The following is a 15,062-nucleotide window of genomic DNA, read 5'->3' as shown; positions in this document are numbered from 1 at the left end:
GCTTTTCCATTATTTTAACAAGCACAACAACATATTGTATGTTAATAGATTTCCTCCCAGTCCTCTAGAGCTCGCCCTGACTGTTGTCAGTCTTGTTGATTAACAGGAACACAATTAGAATTTCAGGGCGCTGTTCAGCATTAGTATTCCTGATATAGAGCTTAATGCACCTACATGGTCTTCCTGGTGTCACCCGCCACCTTTACCTGTCTGTTTCATCTTCAGGGAGTGTCTCCATTTGACCTCCGATGAGCATCATAGTTAAACCTTTTGCCGCGTTCATTTGAGACGTGATTACATCTCAAACAAAGCCTTTAGCCCCTCCAAATGCTTTACGAATACTGATGAGCAGTGCTGTTGCATGTTGAAGCAGAAAATGTTCCTTTTATTTGACTCAATCAGGGGGAATTAAAGGTATGATATCGCTAAGACAATTTCGCTAACATATCCATTTAGAAAAGTTAAAAAATGAGGAAAACGCTGAAGATGAAATGTAACAGTGTAACAAGATAAAATGCATTAGCCTTTTTGGTCACATTGCCAGCTAAGTATCAGTAATTGTGTAACTTTTTGGACTTTTTGTCTGGTGCCACCAGCAGGCCAAAGTTTTCACTTATCCTGTAAAATATCTAAATATGAATAAACATTAAAAAAATCCTACACACATTTGTGGTTTCCAGACAATGAATCCCTCTGACTATGGTGATTATATGACTTTTATATGACTCAAATATTAATTTGTCCTATGCTTTGGTTTATGATCAAATACCTGCAAAACTAATGACATTAGTACACTGAGCTTTTATGCTACTAAGCCAATGTTAGCATGCTAGTATGTTGGTAAACATTATATCTGCTAAACATCTGCATGTTAGCATTGTCACTGTGAGCATGTTACCATGCTGATGTTAGCATTTAGCACATATGTCCGCTGAGACCTCCTCTGCCAGCATGACTATGGACTTTTAGTGTTGTTTTTTTACAAGAGTCAACTGCCCCACAATATTAATTGGTCAACATTCTTTTACAAACAAATTTAAGGGTCTTGTGTGTAAGATGTAGTCGCATCTCCTGAAACTTCCCCGGTGTACCAAAAGCATGTAAGAGAACTACGGTGGCCAACACAAAAAAGCTGACGTAGAAACAACATGGTGAACTCTATGGAAAACAACCCACACGATATGTCGATGTCGATATAGACAGCTCATTCTAAAGTAACAAAAACACAATTCCTGTTTTCAGGTGATTGTAAACTAATAAAAACTAGGGGTGCACGATAACTATCGGGCCGATAATTATCGGGCCGATAACAGGAAATTATGACGTAATTCCGATAAGTCCGATATCATGAATATTTTTGTCAGCACGGCAGTGCCTTGCTCCCACTATGAGACCCGAATGGCCTGCAGTGAATGCTGCGTTCACGTGATGTCGGCATAATCAGAAAATCTCTCTCTCACTGGGAAAAATCAAGAATACCCCCTCATGTCAGAAAACAACTTGTTAACTCGGTCATAATTTTGGTAGTTGCTGACTTAAATTGATATCCACACTATTTTTCTACGTTACACATAAAAAATAGAAACATGAACTTAAAAAGGTCGAAAGAACGACTAGCAAACGAGGGAACGGGGGAATTTACGTTACACCTTGAATGCAGCATGCAGCAGCGTGCTTACGAAAACAAAGAACATGGCGTCGATTGTGTGGGACTTCTTCAAAGTTTCCGAAGAAGACAGTTCGCTGGTTACTTGTAACAAATGTTTCAAGCGAGTTCCACGAGGAGGGAGAACTAGCACTAGCTTTAATACTTCAAACCTGATCAGCCACCTGAAACATAACCACCGCTTCGACTGAGTTTTGTAGTATGAGGTGTATGAGGACGCCCGGGCTGCTAAAGAAGCTAACGTTAGCAACTTAAAGCCACCCGCAAAGAAGCCACCGGGACTTAGACACATCGGCGAGGCTTTCGAAAAATCCAAGAGGTTTTCCAAAGATGACCCACGGGCTAAGGCTATTGAAGATTTAATCATGGACATGATGGCGCTTGATGACCAGCCCTTCACCCTGGTCGAGGACAGAGGCTTTTCTCGTCTGATTAATCACTTGGAGCCACGGTTTACATTGCCGAGCCACCGCTACTTTTCTGATGTGTGCCTCCCAGCTAAGTATGATGCGATTGCCAAATGTATTCACACTTTGATTGATAACAACGTGAAAGACATGAGCTTCACCATGGATATATGGACTTGTGATGTCAGCCCTGTAAGCATGATGAGTCTGACCGCGCAGTGGATAAATACAGACTTTAAAATGTACAGATGATCTTAGGTATATGTGTGTGTTATCGGTTATCGGTATCGGCCTTTAGGAGCTGAAAGTTATCGGTTATCGGTATCGGTTTTAAAAAACAGTTATCGTGCATCCCTAATAAAAACAGTATGAATATGAAAAAGATCTACTTATCTAAATACTACACACTGGACCCTTTAAAGGACCCTTTAAAAAACTAGACAAAATATTAAAATAACTTCAAAATATTCTCAAATATAAATATTAGGGCTGCACAATATGTCTTTGTTGTTGTTGTTGTTGTTGTTGTTGTTGTTGTTGTTATCACGATGTCCACTTGTGCGATAAATACATTGCAAAAGACTGCAATATTGAAGATTTTAGAGGTTAGTTGAAAATACATCATTAGAAAACAGCAATTACCAATGTAACTGGCAATTTCCTGTCATTGCAAAGTGAATATTTTTGAGTTTTATTATTCAAACATGCAGTTTGGGCCCTGGATTCACTGAAAATGAAAATAATTGTTGCTGCTCTATTTCCAAGGGCACACACAGCTTTTCTAACTACTCTGACTTGCATGGATTTGTTGATTTGTTGACAGTTAGATGATTGATTTTCAACAAAGACGGAGGATTCAGACCACTTTAGTCACTTTACCCTGAGGACGATGAAGGAGCTTCCATTATTTTACTCTCCTCTTGTTAAACTCGCGCTATTGGAAAAACCTGAGGTAACTGCTAAAATGTATGATTGCTCAAATAAACGCCTGCTGTAAATGTGATGAAGACATCAGCTGCTGGTCGTCGTTCCGTGGATCCTTCCTCTATCCCCACTCCTGCGCAGACATCCCACACAGTTATCAGCCACTATGAATAATCTATTCAGAGCACTCTACCAGTGTGATAATATGTTGGAGCGAGCTGCCAGTTAATGATACACTTGTGATTCTGTGTATAAAAGGTTTTACAGACGCTGGAAAAATGCCTATTCCAAGAACACCATTTGGTACTCAATTTCTTTCAAGTTCACATGTCCATGAACAGTTTCTTGTATTCCTTTAGAGGTACATGCTTGACACTGAGCCATTCACGAAAACAAAATATAAATATATACGGGTACAATGGAGCCCTTCAAACTTCTGTGAAATCCTGTTTTGTTTAGTGTTTTCTACTTCCTTCAGCAATGAACTCTACACAATTATGGAACAGCAATGAGAACAAACTTGGCTGCAGCTTATGCAACTCTTTCTCTGGATTCACTATAAGGTTTGTTTTCATGTACTGCACTGAAGACTACTTTTCTACATCACACACTTAATGCACATTCATTGTAGGTGCTTTTATATAATAATCTAATGGTGATGTTGCTGTACTTTAAAGCTGCTAAAACAGATTTTGGGGCCACTGTGGGGCCAACACAACAGTGACATATTATCCCCTTTACCTTTGTTGGCAAACAGTTAATTATTTAAACATGCAGCAGTGACAGAGCGACATCATCATTCATACGGAGCTTTGCTGTTGCTCTCCTGACAAGTCCAATTCTCATTCTCTTTAAAATGAATACTATGCAGCAGGTTTAGGTTGCTGTTTGTAAATGGCGTCGCCAGCGAGAGCATAACTAAGATTCACTAGTTTTGGAACGAGCTCAGTCCGACAGCCCTTTCACCTTGCTATATATTTTCAGAGTTTTCTGGCACTGTGTCTGCAATTTTCATAGCTCTCTCTAAATGTGTGCTGCTTATGGTCGGCCACCACCTTTTTATAAAGCCCTGACCTCACATGCACGCTGGGCCCTGAAACATCACAAACAGAACAAAAAAAGAGAAAAAAAAGAGTCCTTGTAGATAAATACACCACCACACACTTCTAGGGGGTCATAAGTGACGATTTAGTGGGTTGACTTTTTATACATTGTTTTTTGGGGAAAATCCTAAAATCATAATATACCTTTAAGCTCTGCTAAGCTGCTCAAGGCTGCACTGTACTTTCATCATCTGGCTCTGCAGTTTGCCCTGATTTTCTTCTTTTTAAATAACATTTTTTAGAGTGAAAGGATATTAACCTGAAACTGTATTAGCTTTGATATTAATGATACTACTGCTTTGTCAAAAATATTGTTAGGATGTTGACTTCTTTTCATTCTGTATATTTCAGCCTGTCAATGTTAAACTTTTGACTTTTCACCAACGTGACTTATTGAAACTGTACATCTTTGATGGCCTCTGTTTCACCTAAAACCTTTCCTCTCTGACAAAATATAGCTCCAAATTGCTGTGATTTTTTTCAGTTTTTGATTTAACAAGCTGAGAACCACTTAGTCATCAAGCTTAAAGCGGCTGCTTATGTCTTTAATGAGCTGAGTTCACTCCAATTATGTAAGCATCAAAAGTGGAGAACAAAGCAGATAAATCTGACGCGTGCAGGCTTTATTCAGATTAAAACAAGAAAAAGAACTTGCAAGGCTTCTATTTCAGTGTTTATCCCCTTATATTTTATAGTTTCCTAATAATCTGATGACTTGAAAAGTTTATTTTTTTCCCAAAACAATGTCAGCATCGTCTTTTCCTTCAGCTAAAATTACTGTTCATTACTGATACCTTACAGAGACAAAGCACATTTATGCAGTCTAACAAAGTGCTTTTCTCTTTCATGTCTAAAAATCCAATAAACAGAGAAGATTATGCAGCATGTATATCATCTACAGCCTCAAAAAGAACTTTGTTCCCTCCTAAAACACACCCAGTTGCAAAGTGTCTGCAGCTTCTCCGGCTTTCAGTCAACAAATCCAGAAGAAACAAAAATGAAGGATATCAAAGTGTACTCAGTTCTGCCTCTGCTGTCAGTATAGTGCTGCAGGGATGATGTTGTTTTGCAAGCCAACAGGAAAGTTAGAGTCGCCCTGGTTCCCTCAACAAAAAGCAGATGGGATTTTTCCATTGGATTATTGATTATTGCAGAAAATAAGCTCTGTGGCAAACAAACGTTTATGATACTTACACATTTTGTTGAGCAACATAATCTTAAATGCAATTGGCAGCAGTAAAACTTTGCCACCACGACAAGGCTATTTGGCTTAATGATGTTCTGTCGTCTCATTTAGCCACTTGTTAGCAACCATCTTTTTTTTAGGACACATAAAAGCTACAAAATTCATGAGTGGCAGAACAAAATGTGAAGGTCTCTTAAGGTTGTGTTAAGGTTGTCCGGCATCTAACTAAAAGCCCATTGACTTTCAGACTGGGGAACCTGGAGTGCAAAAATGCTTATTTCTGGTTTTAGGTCTCATTCCTGTGAGTCACAGGTCCATTCTGAATGGACCAAAAGTGACTTGTGAACATGTCAAATTTTGAAGTACAGACCTACAGACATTGTTAAGGGACTCATTCATCAAGCTGACTTGTTTTTTCCAGGACAGCAACAATTCTGTCTCCCTGTTCTTGGCATTATTTGGCCTATTGACATGCTATGCCTTTGCAGCATCACTGGTCTTGAAGCAATAATATGCAGATTTTTGGTTACAGTGCTATTTAGTTACTAAGTTTTAGGTAATAGCACTTTATTATTGCAATATGTTTTTATTTAATTATGTTATAAGTCCAAGTGTTGTTTACATTTTGTGAAATAAAATTAAATATGGGGTAATTTATCTTAGGTGTGGACACTGAACTAATAAATAAAGAGAAATCTGGAACCCGTGGCTGGACCAGTTGGGGAGCACTGTGCTAGAACATCGAACTGAACACAAAAGGCACTGATATTTGAAAATAAAAGAATGACATTTTTAAGTGCAGTTTTCTACTGATACTCTTTACAATTTAAAAAAAAAATGCCTGAGTGTAAAATCCCAGTCTTTCGCAATGTTAACATTTAAAAAATGATACATATTCTGCAGCCCTAAATACGTCTGCTTTTTAAGTTAAATGTAAATTTACAACACTGTTTTTTGTTTTGTTTTTGTTCTTTTAGCCAGTCAGGATATCATATAACCCTGAGGTGCTTTATGTCAGTTTACAAAACAGCTTATTTCTATCACTTCATGTTCACAAAGTTAGAAAGTTGTGGGGAAAATCATTGGTACCTTAGTGGTAAACAGCTCAAGAATCATTGCTTTCTGCAAGCAACCTTCTCGAGGACATCCTCACATTAACGTCAATTCAATCAATACTTTCCATTTAGACGATGAATAGATTTACGTAATTGAACCTCAAGGGTCCAGTCAGAGCAACTCAATCATTTATCTAAATGGTTAAACAGCTCACTGATACCTGCTGTAATTTTGTGAACTGCTGCAGTACACTGAAAACATTGGAAGCTGGAAATGACAGACAGCATTGATGTTTGTAGAAAAGACTGTCTGTGTTTTTCGTTGTATTTCTGCTCACAGCAAATAGGCTAATATTAGCCAGTCAATGTGTCGCAAAGATTGCATGAATATAAATAACTGTTTCATTGAAATGATGTATTTTTCCTTACATCTGTGCATGATACATTCTGCACAAACATTTTCCAGCAACAAAACCAGCTGAGAGGATTTTCTCTGATGTTCACATTATCCTCAGACAAACACAAGACAAGAGATTTACAACACTGTCAGACAGCATCTCTAACAAATCATGTACAATTTCAGTAACAAGGTGACATTTCCATTTTGTCTATATCATTTGAGGGGGAAAAATGGAGTTTTAACAGGAATAACTCCAGTCATAGTAGTAGTAGTAGCAGCAGCTGCATTTGTAGTACATATTCAGATACTTTGATAACAATAATATAATTTTATCTACAATGAAAACGAAACAACACATTTTCTTTCAGTAGCACTTTTCTTACAAAGGAAATAAGATGTCACACTTGAGCTTTCTCCCACTGCACCTGCAGCTCATGCCTTCTTTCCAATTGCTCTCCTCTATTCAACCACACTGAGTGTCTAAATGCAGCAATTAGACAAAGTCAATTACATCCCAGAGCTCTATATCAGCCAAAACTTTTCTCATCTGATCACTTTTGTGTTTCTCAATTGCACTTTAAAGGTGTCATAAATTGAGGAAGTGTATTTAGGCACAATTGAGTCGATCCAATTAAAGATCCCTCAAGTTATTTAATGCTTTTGTCCTCTTCACTGTTGTTAACCACAACTGCTTGCGAAAGGTGATGCTTGCCTGTTTTAGTTTCTTTACTGAGGGATGGAACAATCCCTTATATAGATATGTGGGAGGTGAAGCCAACAGACATTTAGCTTTGATGTTGCACACTCAATATGAATAGTTAACAGTGAATCCCATCAAGAACGCAACATGACAAGACTGCCAGCTCGTGAGATTACTGTAGATTCTTGCTCTGGTCAGAAATGCCTGCAAGATGTTTTTTCCACCCAGAGAATGTGGTGCTTACTCAACTTTGTCATGAATTACAAGGAACTTAGAAATGAAAGATTTTTCACAAAACAAGCTCAAATGAAAATAAACAAGAATAGTCAAATGTCACACAACAGGAGGGTTCCTTTTCATCCACCTCCACCTGCGTTTGTCATTGATCTAGTCAAGCACTGCACACTTATGACATATAGTATAGTATTTTTTTACAGAACCTATGACTTTTAAGTAACTTCTTGCTGGTTGCTCTTCTTGCTTTTATGCTGATAATTTTTATATGACCTTTAAATATGCTTTTATGTTGGTTGTTTTTATCCATTCTTTATGCTAATGCTTTTACCTTGTAGCACTTTGAGATTTTGTTTCAAACGTAAAGTGCATTACAAATAAAATCTATTATTATCCATCCATCCATCCATCCATCCATCCATCCATCCATCCATTTTCTACCACTTATCTAGGGTCAGGTCGCGGGGGCAGCAGCCTAAGCAGGGAAGCCCAGACTTCCCTCTCCCCTGCCACTTCATCCAGCTCTTCCCGGGGGTTCCCGAGGTGTTCACAGGCCAGCTGGGAGACATAGTCTCTCCAGCGTGTCCTGGGTCTTCCCTGGGGTCTCCTACCGGTGGGATGTGCCCTGAACACCTTACCAGGGAGGTGTCCGGGAGGCATCATAATTAGATGCCCGAGCCACCTCATCTGGCTTGTGACCATAGGTGAGGGTAGGAAAGAAGATCGACCAGTAAATCGAGAGCTTTGCCTTTCGGCTCAGCTCCCTCCAACCACGACAGAGTCCACATTACTGCAGACACCGCAACGATGCGCCTGTTGATCTCCTGCTCCATCCTTTCCTCACTCATGAACAAGACCACACGGTACTTATTGTTATTATTGTTATAAATAAACCAAAGCCCACTGAAGCCACTTTATAAGGAATAATGCTCCCTCATACGTTGACAATAAAATAGGTTGACTTACACGGACTTCCAAAGCAACTCAAATGACCGTCCCCAAAGCAACGTATTTCACATTTTCATCCTAACTGTTGCAATTTTAACACGTCCCTACATCATGAAATGGTTACAGATCGGCTCCAAAATTACCATGTTAAATAGGAAACAAAAAAAAGCTTTTAGGTTAAGAAAAACATCATGATTTGGCATTAAATAGGTATTGTGGTCACTATGTCAGGTGACCAGAGGTTCCCACATATTCATTTATTTGTGTCAGTCTGACAGATTTAAAACATCCGCCACCATGGATGATTTTATATTTTTTGAGGTGGACCATCATTAGGTGTGCTACTAGACTATATATACCATAATTTGATTGCACCTCTCTCTGAGAGCAAGCGTGGAGCATACAGGTGGAGCAGGCACAGACGAGGCAGCAGAATGGCAGGCGTGGTGTAAGTGAAACTTAAGCGTTTTTTTGCGCTGGGTGTAAACGTTTGTTTTCACTCGCCCAGCAGCTGCTCCTCTCATCCATTTGATCAGCAGATCAGTTATCCACGCTGTGATCTCAAACTCCTCAATGTGCTGCTGAGGAAAACAAGAACTCTCTTTTAAAACTAATTTTCAGGTCATTTTCTTGTCATCTCTTGTCACAAAATTTTAAAGTACCTTTCAGGATATTTCTTGCCATGTTGCTGATGGCTTTTTTTCTAATGTTTTAAAAGAACTCAATACACTTTGCTCACATTTACATGCTTGTCAAATGTGTAGAAAAATACTGATGTTGATATAGGTTTCAAAGGGTTAACACACTTTCAAAACACTTCTTTACACACAACACACAACAACACTTTCTGATATGATCTGCTACATTATAATGTAGTGGCAGATATCTGTAATCTGTTTTTCATGCAGCAGGCCTGTATACTGTGTCTGTCCTCTAAGCTGTGGACATATTGTCCTGCTCTTGATAACAGCATACTTGAAGTAAACACTACAGAGAGACAAGGATCTATCATAATGTGCAATGCCTGTGTCCTTGCCTGACTATTAGAAATCCATGTGCTCTCATTAAAAGGCAGATAACAAGCAAAAAAACATGTTTTTCATTTTCTTTTGTACAACCTGGACAACACATTTTCCTGTAGGAAGGCGTACAACAACTGTTAGCATCTGAGTTGTCTCTACTGATAATCTGATACCCTGTCACCTTTACTTAAAACAATGTCTCCAACAACGAAACTTAATGACCAGATAAGATGCTGGCACATACGACATCCAGACAGTTTACAAGTATGTTTTTAAAAAGCACGTCCATCGAGCCCACGAACAAATCAAGACCTGGATGTCTGTCACTTGTTATCTAAAGCATGGTAGCTCAATGAAGGATGCCATAGACTTATAGAAATTATCTAAAACAAAGAAAAGGTTTACGGTACAAAATCACAACATATTCTAACTTAAGTGACAATGTCACAATGTTTATAGTCATCTTTGCAAAGACTTCACACCTATGAGTGATGTTTTCATGCCACAGAAAAGTCTGAAACCCATGGTAAGAGATTTTAAAAAACATGCTGCAGCTTCAGTGTTGCACAAATTGGTACCCATTAAGAACATTTAAAAGATGATGGGAAATCCAACATACATTGCAATTGTCATTACATCTTAAACGCCACTGGACGGTAGAATAGTTCAAGCAAACCTCATCTTTGTAATGTGTTTGCATGTTTAACTACATCAACACTCAATATTTAAAACAAAAAGAAATAAAAGAATCACAAAGAAATTGGGTAATCCTGTTGTTTTTACAAAAATGTATCTACATTTTGATTTTTGGAGATACTTAATAATAACATAAATTTGGAACAAATCTGACTTGAGCTCAGCAGCAGCTCAGTGGATTAAGAATTTGTCACTCGTCTTCCCAGCCTAAATTTTACGAGCTTGTCTGAAGATTTGAACCAGCAACTCTGTCATTACTTTTCTAACTTTTAGAGCCCCAGAGTGGAGCTTCAATGAATATGGAAGAGGAAATTCTTTATTAATCCTTTTGGTTAAACAGCAAAAGTGATATTAAAGACTTTTGCATATTTTGCATTTGAAAATATGAAATGGTTGCTGTCTAATTGGACTGAGAAATACAGTGGGGATTGTTTCACACCACAACAAGCAGGAATTAATGGGCCAGCAGCATAAACTAATAAAGGGAATGTTTATCTTCCAAAGGACATGTGTCATTTGAACTGAGGCACAACTTAATATGGCACGAATTTGAGGACAAAGCAAAGGAAACTGCTGCAGGACACACTGTTTTAGTTAGCTCATTAATTGGGTGGCAATTATGGAAACAAATCCTTCAGGCTGTTCTCTGTTTTCTGCAGCTGTACTGAATACTGTATATATTGCTCTTGGATCCATTCGTGATAGTCTCTTCAGTCCAGTTTTTAAAAATGCAAAAGATGCTCCAAGCTTGAAAGGAAATGTCCTGAGATCACTGAAAATGTACTTCATTAAAATTGTGTTGGTTTTATGCTTTTTCTTTTTCTGATACACAATACTTCTTCATGGTGTCAATGCATACATAATAAGTTTATGGGAAAAAAGTTCAAAGTATGCTTTCAGAAAGCAATATCAGAAGCAAAGACATTCAACACATTCATAATGCTGTTGTTGTCTTTGTTGTTTTTCACTTTATATACATAAAAGCACTTATTTCTGTAACATTTTTCCCAAATGTCCCCCATAAAGCAACTTAAAGATTAAAGGTAAACACAAATCTTAGTCACTTCACTGTAATATCCTATATACTTATAAGTTTTTCAATGTTATATTTTCCAGTGTGTGAGAATGCCTTTATAATGTAGAGGAGAGTTTAAAGTTGTTTCATTCACATTTCATGAGTTATTGTTGTTCTTCAAAGCAACAAAGAGAACAATTTTGTGACAGCTCTCAGTGGTGCATCAGGGGGCGAGGATGAAAGCATGAGGATGACTTCATTTAACATAATAGAAACAAAAGTTATACATAAAATTGTATTTACATACAGTCCACTGATAAGCTTTGCTGCTGAAGCCCCTTACGGTTATGCCTCTACAAACCAGTTAAGTTGCACTAACAGTTTACAGCCATGTCTGTCCAGACTCATCTGTAGTCATGACAATTGACAATGCATTAGATGTTGCTGCCAAGAATCTGCATATTCTGAAACGTGGATGCTTCACACACACATCTTTAACCAGGCAGCACAAAGCATCTATACAATCAGTACAGTTTAAAGGTGGACACCCAAGAGTAATGTCTCCCCTTCTGTTCACAAGGTTTGGTGTTGAATAATGCCCAGTGTTTCTGAAGAACATTCAGATGTCACAGTAAACTTTGTAAAATTTGTGTGAAATTTTGAGTATGAATTCTTGAGTTATGGCCCAAAGCATGTTTTGTGAGGCCACAGTGACATTTCACCATGAAATTATAATCAGATCATTATTGCGTTCAAGTAGACAGTTGTGCCAAAATTGAGGATATTCCCTTAAGACCGTCTAAAGATATTGCATTCAGGAGAATGTGACAGACACAAGTGCACAGTGACCTTTGATCACCTAAATCTAATCAGTTTGTCCTTGAGTCCAAGTGGACATTTCCCTTAAGGCATTTTCGAGACCTTGCAATCATGAGAATGGGATGGAAGGACGGACTGACAAATAACCTGAAACCACAATTCCCCCAGCCACTGCTATCATTAATGCATAGGCCTAAAAATGTGTTTGTGCGAATTTTAAAACCTTATTTTAATAAATAGAGTGTAAAAATGTGATTCTATGGTATTTGGATGCACATGAAGTTGAATAGCTTACCCACTCACCTACACATGTAACAAACGTCAGTACTGAACTTATTTCTTACCATATTTGATTAATACTGTATACTGTATCATATCATAAAGACATGAGACACACAGGCATGAGACACTCCACAAACACACCTACTGCTTCTACTGTACTTAAACAAACTACTGTACTGTGGTGTGTTTCTCTGTCCTTCATTTACTCCTATTCAGTCAAAGGCACCACTATATTGCACTTACCAGATGGTACAATAGGTGACACAACTAATTTATCGATTAGTCAATAGATTTTCAATTGGTTGTATTTTAGTAAAATAAAACTACAGAGAAATAAATATCTATGATCATTACAACCTTGCTAAAATGACAAAGTTTAAGGTGGCCTAAGACTTTTGCACAGTACTTGTAAGTCATTTGAATATCTCAACTTGGGCCCTGAGGAATCATAATGGGCATTTTTACATTATTTCCTGATGGGATGAGTTAGAGACCAAACAACTGATTGATTAAGACAATAATCAGCAGTTTACACTAGAATGGCAATATTTGTTCGTTGTAGCCCCGCACTAAACATTGCAAAGTTTTTTAGATCAATACGAAGGATGAAAAGATAAAAAATATATTAATATTAAAATATAAAAAGATTTTAATTGGGTTATGAGAATATAAAACCTGTATTAGAATTCACATATGATGAACTATGGGTAGTTAATTGTACTTTCACTAGCAAACTTACATGGAATGAATTAATTAGTGAATACAGAGTAGTACTGAAGACATTATGCTTTCAGGCTTTCTCCCCTCTCATCACTACCCACATGCACCTTGCTCTGCATAGCAGAGACAGGAAAATATCAATAATAAACTTTGCATCAATACTGCTTTAGATACAATGCTGCATTAAATACAGTCGAGTTTATGGAGTCTTATATATGTGAGATGGGCGCATAAATCTAAAGATCCCACCTGATATGCAGCCGCAGGCTATGAGGCAGATAATTGTTCACAGTATCTCAATATTCACAGTTTGTAGCAGATAGTCTTATGAAATGTTATGAAGCGATGATAAGCTGCAGATGACCATCAGTACACCAATGACTGCCAGATCAAGGCTGGCAAAGAGTGCAGCTGAATGTATCAGCAGTGTCACCATAAAACAGAAGCTCAGCAGTTTATATGTTATTATGATATGAAGAGTAAACAAACTGTCATATAAAGCCACTGAAAATGAATTAAATGTTTTCTCTAATACTTAGCTGCATAGTGTGTAGGGGAAAAAATGAGCACCTATCCAAAAGATGAAGAAATAATTATATGTCAATAGGCTGTGTGCAAGACAACAACGTTTGCATCCTTGAAGCAAACACTCAGTGTTTCCTCTACTGGAGCCCAAAGTCTGCAGCAAGAAACCCACAACAACAACAACAAACACAGGAAATACTGTCACTTAGCCAGCACTTTTAACACTAGCATGAACACAGTGAAAGCATCCCAGACATACCAAACTACAATGATACGAAAAATAAGCTCAACTAGCACAACAAAGTATGACACAATTAGCACCAACACCGCAGAAAGAGTAGAAATTAGCAGCCAACAGATGCTAAAACAATGGCCAGAAAACAACAACAAGCATCACAGAAGTCACTGAAACAAACAGCAAAAATGGTAGCAAATGAATATTTTCTTACTATAAGATGGAGAGTAAACTCTTGACCTTTCAAACAGTGGCTGTCAGTCGAAATAATCCTACAAGAGGTTTTAAAAAAAAAGGGGTGAATATTGTAGCCGTTTTGTCAACTAGCTTAGGACATTAGATACACGCGCTCACCTTGCTGACGTGTTGCACCTTGTCCACCTTGCTGAGAAGTTTGGACATGTCCAATACAGCAGAAGAAACGTCCAGTTTTAGGCGTGAAAAAAAGTTTGAGGTCCGCAGCTAATCCGAATAGCAAGGAGCACCACAAATATTTCCTCAAAAAGCGTCCATATGAAGTGCTGCACGTGCTGCAGCCAACCACACAGCCTGAGAGGCCTCGACATCTTAACCCCTTCAACCCTGGATCGGCATTAGTGTAGTTGTGCCACCTGCAGATGTTTTTTTTACAAGTTAGGCAATTTAACCCTTTAAAACCTGGGGGAATTGGTTTGATTAAAAGAAAAAAAAAAGTTTAAATCTTTAATTTAAACTTAAATTTTAAAAACGGGAAAAAATGGCAAATGTTTCTAATTATATTACATTATAATTATATATTTAGAATTATGTTACAGATCAGAAACGTATTTATTTATTTTATTAGCCATGTTTTGTTATGTTGCTCATTGCCTTCTCCCCCTGTTTTTAAGATAATTCAGATATGCTCACGTTTCAACGGGTTAAAAAGGCCCTTTTTGCCAAGGGTGAGTTTCATTTATGGTGTGTCACATGTCTGCACTGTAAGAGCAGGGCAATATATTGATATTACATGGATATCTTAATAAAGGATATAGTGTCAGATTTTGGATATCATAGTATTTGTCATGTTTGTACAAACTGCATTACAGTGAATTCATGTAAGTTTCTTAACTTATCAGGCTGTTCCAGCTCTTCTATTATTTGCCT

The 15,062-nt window shown here is 37.8% G+C and overlaps 1 long non-coding RNA gene across 1 annotated transcript in view; it reads right to left on the bottom strand.

Annotated features, from left to right (window-relative positions):
* The window catches only part of LOC148186448 (uncharacterized), a 173,171-nt gene extending 158,676 nt beyond the window's left edge, over positions 1–14,495 (bottom strand). The window contains exon 1 of the long non-coding RNA XR_015774836.1: positions 14,292–14,495. This is a non-coding gene — a long non-coding RNA (uncharacterized LOC148186448). The remainder of the gene's footprint in view (positions 1–14,291) is intronic.
* Between the last annotated feature and the right edge of the window lie 567 nt (positions 14,496–15,062).

Source organism: Plectropomus leopardus, chromosome 18 (assembly GCF_026936395.1).
Source record: "Plectropomus leopardus strain MGB_pleo_1.0 chromosome 18, ASM2693639v1, whole genome shotgun sequence".
In the NCBI taxonomy this organism is placed as follows: Eukaryota; Metazoa; Chordata; class Actinopteri; order Perciformes; family Serranidae; genus Plectropomus; species Plectropomus leopardus.
Note: the sequence above shows the minus strand (reverse complement) of the source record. Positions and strands in the feature narration are given on the sequence as shown.